We start from the raw sequence: 6,000 nt of genomic DNA on the forward strand, positions 1-6,000 counted from the left end.
AAAGGTGAATAAAACAATATGGCCCCCCCTGTGTTCATTCAGCCATAGCCAGAGTTTGCCTCTATGTCACATGCCTTCCAACCACCAATAGTGTGCGTGGATAAATAGGGTATAAACACAGGAAGTCAGGAAGTAGAGAGCCTCACGAGTACCAGGAAATACACTCCCCTGCGCAGGCACAAAAGGACTCCATAACTTAGTGTTACAGTATTTTCATAGGGAAATAAATGTTTAAGCACTTATCTGTGGACATGGTGTTATTGTATCAAGATATACAGTATAGAGATATACCTTCAGTTTTTTTAGGGTTTACTTATCCTTTAGGTCAGTAGCTGTGCTGAAGGTAGCCTGATACACCCTGCCTGACCTTGGAACTCTTCAGCTCCCTCCAGGGGTCACACAGGAACCCACATGTGATAAACATATACAGTATAAATATATATATATACAAGAATACAGTTGAATAAAATGCGTTAGTACCCCTAGTCCGTTAAATTTAAGGAAAACTATACCCCCAAACAATGTAGGTCTCTATAAAAATATATTGCCATGGCACATGTACATGCTAGGCCCCATCAGCCAATGAATGGGCAGAGTTCTGCCTGTTGCTCCCACACTACTTCCTGTTACAGTTAGAGCTGCATCACTTCCTGTCAGCTGATCTCTGAGGGAGCACACAGCCCATCACTAAATGGCGGCTCAAGGGAAAGGATGTAAAAGGGCAATATTTACTGATATATATATTCCAGTTTGGGGAGATTCTTTAATAGGCCACTTAATATAATATAAACTGTCTGTTGGTTACGTATTCATTCTGGGGGTGTAGTTTCCCTTTAATATTTATGAAGCCACCCCGGGAACCCCCATTCAAAGTTACACTGCCCAAATATACCAGCTTACCAGCGCGTTGTCAACCGCTTCCTAAAACTGATAGTGAAACCTCATTTCAGTACCAAGTTTTTCTTGAAGGTGAAACCGTAAGTTAATTTTGTCAGAGAAACATTTGAAACCAGGGAGTTTCAGTTGCGTTCAGAGAAAGTTACGGTTTCCACGAGGCTCCCCCTATGCACACAGTGGTACGGCCCTTGCACATTATACATGCGCCGCATTCAGCCAATCACAGCAGCAGCTTTATATTGATCTTGACCAAATCAAATAGAGATAGCTAATATTATATAATACTACAAAGTCTAAAAGGCTTATCAGTCTGGAAATGATTTATATACGAGATATGACATTATAATGGTTTATCTCAGATTCTGCGGTAGGTGTAGCACATAGAGAACAATTAAACTCTCATTATCACAGGCCTGTAGGTTCCAATCATATTTACATTGTTTACTCTAGATAAGGAAATCTCTGTCGCTAGTTTATTGCCAGGAGACTTCAATGGGGAATGTAATTCCGCTCATCAGAACATTCAGGGGCAGGAAAGCACCCAACACCTATGCTTCCCATTGAAGGTAATGGAAACTGCAGGGGGGGGGCAGTAATGGGCGTTTGTTGGGGGGTCGGGCATCCACTTAGGGTTGTCATCTGTCCGGTTATGAAGAGGCATTTGGCCAATCGCCGATCGTTACATCATAGCCCCGTCCCAATGATGTCACGCCCTGCCCCTTGATGTTGCAGCCCCCCCGCCCAGATATACGGCCACTGAAAATGGCAGCCCTAAATCCACTACATGTGACATTTATTGCTTTTTCTATGCTTTTATTTTAAAGGAGCAGGTCAGTGTAAAAATGAAACTGGGTAAAATAGACAGACTGCGCAAAATAAAAGATGTTTTCAATATAGTTAGTTGGGCAAAAATGTCATCTATAAAGGCTGGAGTGGGCAGATGTCTAACATAATGGCCAGAACACTATTTCCTGCTTTACAGCTCTCTAAGCTGTTAGCAGTCAGTAACCAATCAGTGACTTAAGGAGGGGGCCACATGCAGGGTCGCACTGGGCCACCGGGACTCCTGGAAAAATCAAGGCCCAGACCCGACCCTTGCCGGCACTCCCCCTGCCCGACTGCTCCTCCCCGGACGTGTTAAATTTACGTGCTTGGGGGAGGATGTTGGTCCCCAGGCTGACTTTGGCCACATGGGACATAACTGCCAGTTAGTTTGCATTTGAACCTGACCTGCGCGCTCACAAACTAACTGACAGTTATGACCCATGTGGCCCCCACTCAAGTCACTGATTGGTTACTGACTGCTAACAGCTTAGAGAGCTGAAAGCAGGAAGTAGTGTTCAGGCTATTATGTTAGGCATCTGCCCACTCCAGCCTTTATAGATTACATTTTTACTGTCTGATTTTCAAATAAATCTTTTACAGCCATAACCTTTCCGTGGGTGTTTCTTGCCATTCCTTGATGTTTTGTGGCTAAATACAGACTGCCTACTGTCTACTGGCAATTTACGGCACGTTCTTGTTTGTTCTTTTATCATTTTTGACCTCTAGACACTTCCAAGAACTTTTATTACATTTCCCCGCAGTTTGATCACATGACTTCTACGTGGCCACATGTGAGCAAGAGCTTACAATCTAAAGGATGTTCCTTTGTTATTTGTTTATTTTGTTATGTTTTTTTCAAATTTAGATATGTAATTTATTATCTACAATGCTCGGGGGGTTTTTTTGGACAAGGGGTCCTTTTGTAATTTGGATCCCCACACCGCTGTAAAATACATTTGAACAAAAAAATACCGAATACGATTCTTAAGGTGACAGTTTTGCAATGTGTTTACACAAGGGATGTTGTTGCTCAAACCATTGTATCCGGGTAGCCATGATTCATATCCTTCAGGTTATTATTACTTTAAATAACTGCACTTTGTTTTGGCAACAGGAACATGAGAGTAAAAGTAACCGGGCGCAGTCCCAGCACCAACAGTGCACAAAGGCTTAGTAGTGCCCCCCATAAACCCCAGAGAGCCCCCATCATTATTGCACAGGTCCCAGAATGACATGGGGCAAAGGATACTTGCTTAAGCTATACATCATTTCATTAAGCAATATACTGTATATACAGGTATAGGACCTGTTATCCAGAATGTTCGGGACCAAGGGTATTCCGGATCAGGGATCTTTACGTAATTTGGATCTCCATACCTTAAGTCTGCTAAAAAATCAATAAAACATTAATTAAACCCAACAGGATTGTTTTGCATCCAATAAGATTTATTTATATCTTAGTTGGGATCAATTACAGGTACTGTTTTATTATTACAGAGAAAAGGGAATCATTTAACCATGAAATAAACCCAATAGGGCTGTTCTGCCCCCAATAAGGGGTAATTATATCTTAGTTGGGATCAAGTACAGGTACTGTTTTATTATTACAGAGAAAAGGGAATCATTTAACCATTAAATAAACCCAATAGGGCTGTTCTGCCCCAATAAGGGGTAATTATATCTTAGTTGGGATCAAGTACAGGTACTGTTTTATTATTACAGAGAAAAGGGAATCATTTAACCATGAAATAAACCCAATAGGGCTGTTCTGCCCCCAATAAGGGGTAATTATATCTTAGTTGGGATCAAGTACAGGTACTGTTTTATTATTACAGAGAAAAGGGAATCATTTAACCATGAAATAAACCCAATAGGGCTGTTCTGCCCCAATAAGGGGTAATTATATCTTAGTTGGGATCAAGTACAGGTACTGTTTTATTATTACAGAGAAAAGGGAATCATTTAACCATGAAATAAACCCAATAGGGCTGTTCTGCCCCCAATAAGGGGTAATTATATCTTAGTTGGGATCAAGTACAGGTACTGTTTTATTATTACAGAGAAAAGGCAATTCTGAATTATTTGATTAAAATGGAGTCTATGAGAGACAGGCTTTCTGTAATTCGGAACTTTCTGGCTAGAAATGTTGCGCATTATGTTTAGGGCTTCTGTACCAGCCCAAAATGCTGCATTGTGGGTAGCAACTCACACTCGAAGTTGCACTTTGCTCCCTGCCTGGCCACTCTTAAATAAGCCCTATTGCCCCACTGCCAGGGCACACAGGGATGATTGCCCACATTTTTTTTGTGGCGTTTAGATCTTTGAATACTGTTGCGAGTCCTTTACAGCAGACTAGAAACAGCCCAAGTCAGAGGGGCACGTTTACTATAACTATTCATTCTCTTTTTTTTCCATTTTAAAATTTGACTAAACCCAAAAAAAAAATCTTTTTCCAATCGTTGCCCCCAAAACTCGACTTTTTCGAGTTGTCGCACAAACAGAAACCGTCCGATATCCAAAACTTCTACAGTTTCAAGACAAAAAAGCAAAGCTCATCCAGGAAAGGAAAGGGACGTCTGCCATTGGCTTCGGCATGATGGTGGCAAGTTATAGCTGGCGAATTGTCGGATTCGGATTTTTAGCTGTTTTGGTTCAGAAAAGTTTCTGTGAAAAGTCCAAATCGAGAAAAATAAGAAAATCAGATGGTTGGTAAATGGCCCCCAGACTGTCTGCTTCCCAAATAAATCTTTGCAGCCATAACCTTCCCTTAAGGTCCCCATACACCTTCAGATCCTTTTGCTTGGCGATGCCGCAAGTAGCTAAAAAAAGAAATAATCCGATCGTTTATCCCTGGGGCCAAACGATCGAATTACATGGGGCAGTCGGTTCATTGGTTCGTTGATGCGGTCCCCGATCCGACTGGATTTTCTAACCTGGCCAATCGAGATCTGGGCAATTTCAGGCCAGATATCGGTCGGGCAGGCCCATCGTTAGTGCCCATACACGGGCCAATTAGCTGCCTAATCGGTCCAAGGGACCCATATCTTCAGCTACTATCGGCCCGTGTATGGGCACCTTTACGTGTTTCTTTCCATGCCTTGGCTAAATACAGACTGCCTACTGTCTGTTCCGTTTGGCAGGCACATTACTAAGGAAATCCCTTGGTTCAAACTTCCACGGTACCCTCAGACTTTGCTTGGAAACGTTTTTTCGACCTTTTGTGCTTCCATTTTACTTTCATCATACTTGTTGCTCCCAGACACTTCCAAGAAGAAGATTTATTACATTTTCCTACACATGAACACATGACTTGTACATGGTCAGACCTACAGAATGCACAGTGTTTCTGGCACTGGATATGTTGCTAATCACCTTGGGTAAACTCCAAAACCTCAATAAAATACAATGTGCAGGCATTGTTTGTGTTCCAATTCATTCCCGGTGACTCAAGCAGCACAGAGGCTCCTGGTGTGTTTATACAAAAACACTGGTAAGTTTCATTCACTCCATCTTAATTTTATTGATTTCTTGTTTTGTTGTTTTAGTTATCTGTACTACATCCCCTTGCTTTTAATATACCTTAGTTCATGTCCATCAGCACTTGCTTCTCCATGTTGTTTTCACCTTCCCTCCCATATACTTGGTTAAAGGGCTCCCCTCACTCCCGTTCTGCCCCTTTCCCTTCCCTACTTTCTTTTTTCCTTTCCCCCCCAACTGCTATTATTCACCGTATATCCGCATTCCTCCATACATCACTCACATCAGTATCTTCACTTTCCCATAACTCGAATAGCTGTATACCACATTGTTTCACAATAATTGCCTCTCTTTGTGTTTTTAGTTGTTTTTTTGCTCCTATTCTACATTGCCTGATGAAGCAGGAAATGCCTGCGAAACGCGTTGCAATATTGTTGTGAATAAACTATTATTGAAAATTACCACTTTTCTTGGTGTCTGCCTGGAGGAGGTAAGTTCACTACTACCTCCTCTGAATTACCCATTGGGTTTTTAAGTGTTTTTAGCTAATTTTATCCTTTTGGCGCCTCTGTTTTGTCTTATCACTATACCGAGTCCACCCCGAGTGGAGGGGTGTCATCCCCATTCTTCTTCCTTCTACAGAGAGCGACTTCTTATTCCTGAGTGGGGTCAGGATAATCTCCCCACCTGCCTATACAGTGGTTGCCTATTGGTAACCCTGGCTTGTGAGTATTTATTTGTTTACTCTACCATTACTCCTTGTAAAAACATATTGGGGCTCTTGGTGTTTCTTTTTGTCTT

The sequence above is a fragment of the Xenopus tropicalis genome, chromosome 7 (assembly GCF_000004195.4).
Source record: "Xenopus tropicalis strain Nigerian chromosome 7, UCB_Xtro_10.0, whole genome shotgun sequence".
In the NCBI taxonomy this organism is placed as follows: domain Eukaryota; kingdom Metazoa; phylum Chordata; class Amphibia; order Anura; family Pipidae; genus Xenopus; species Xenopus tropicalis.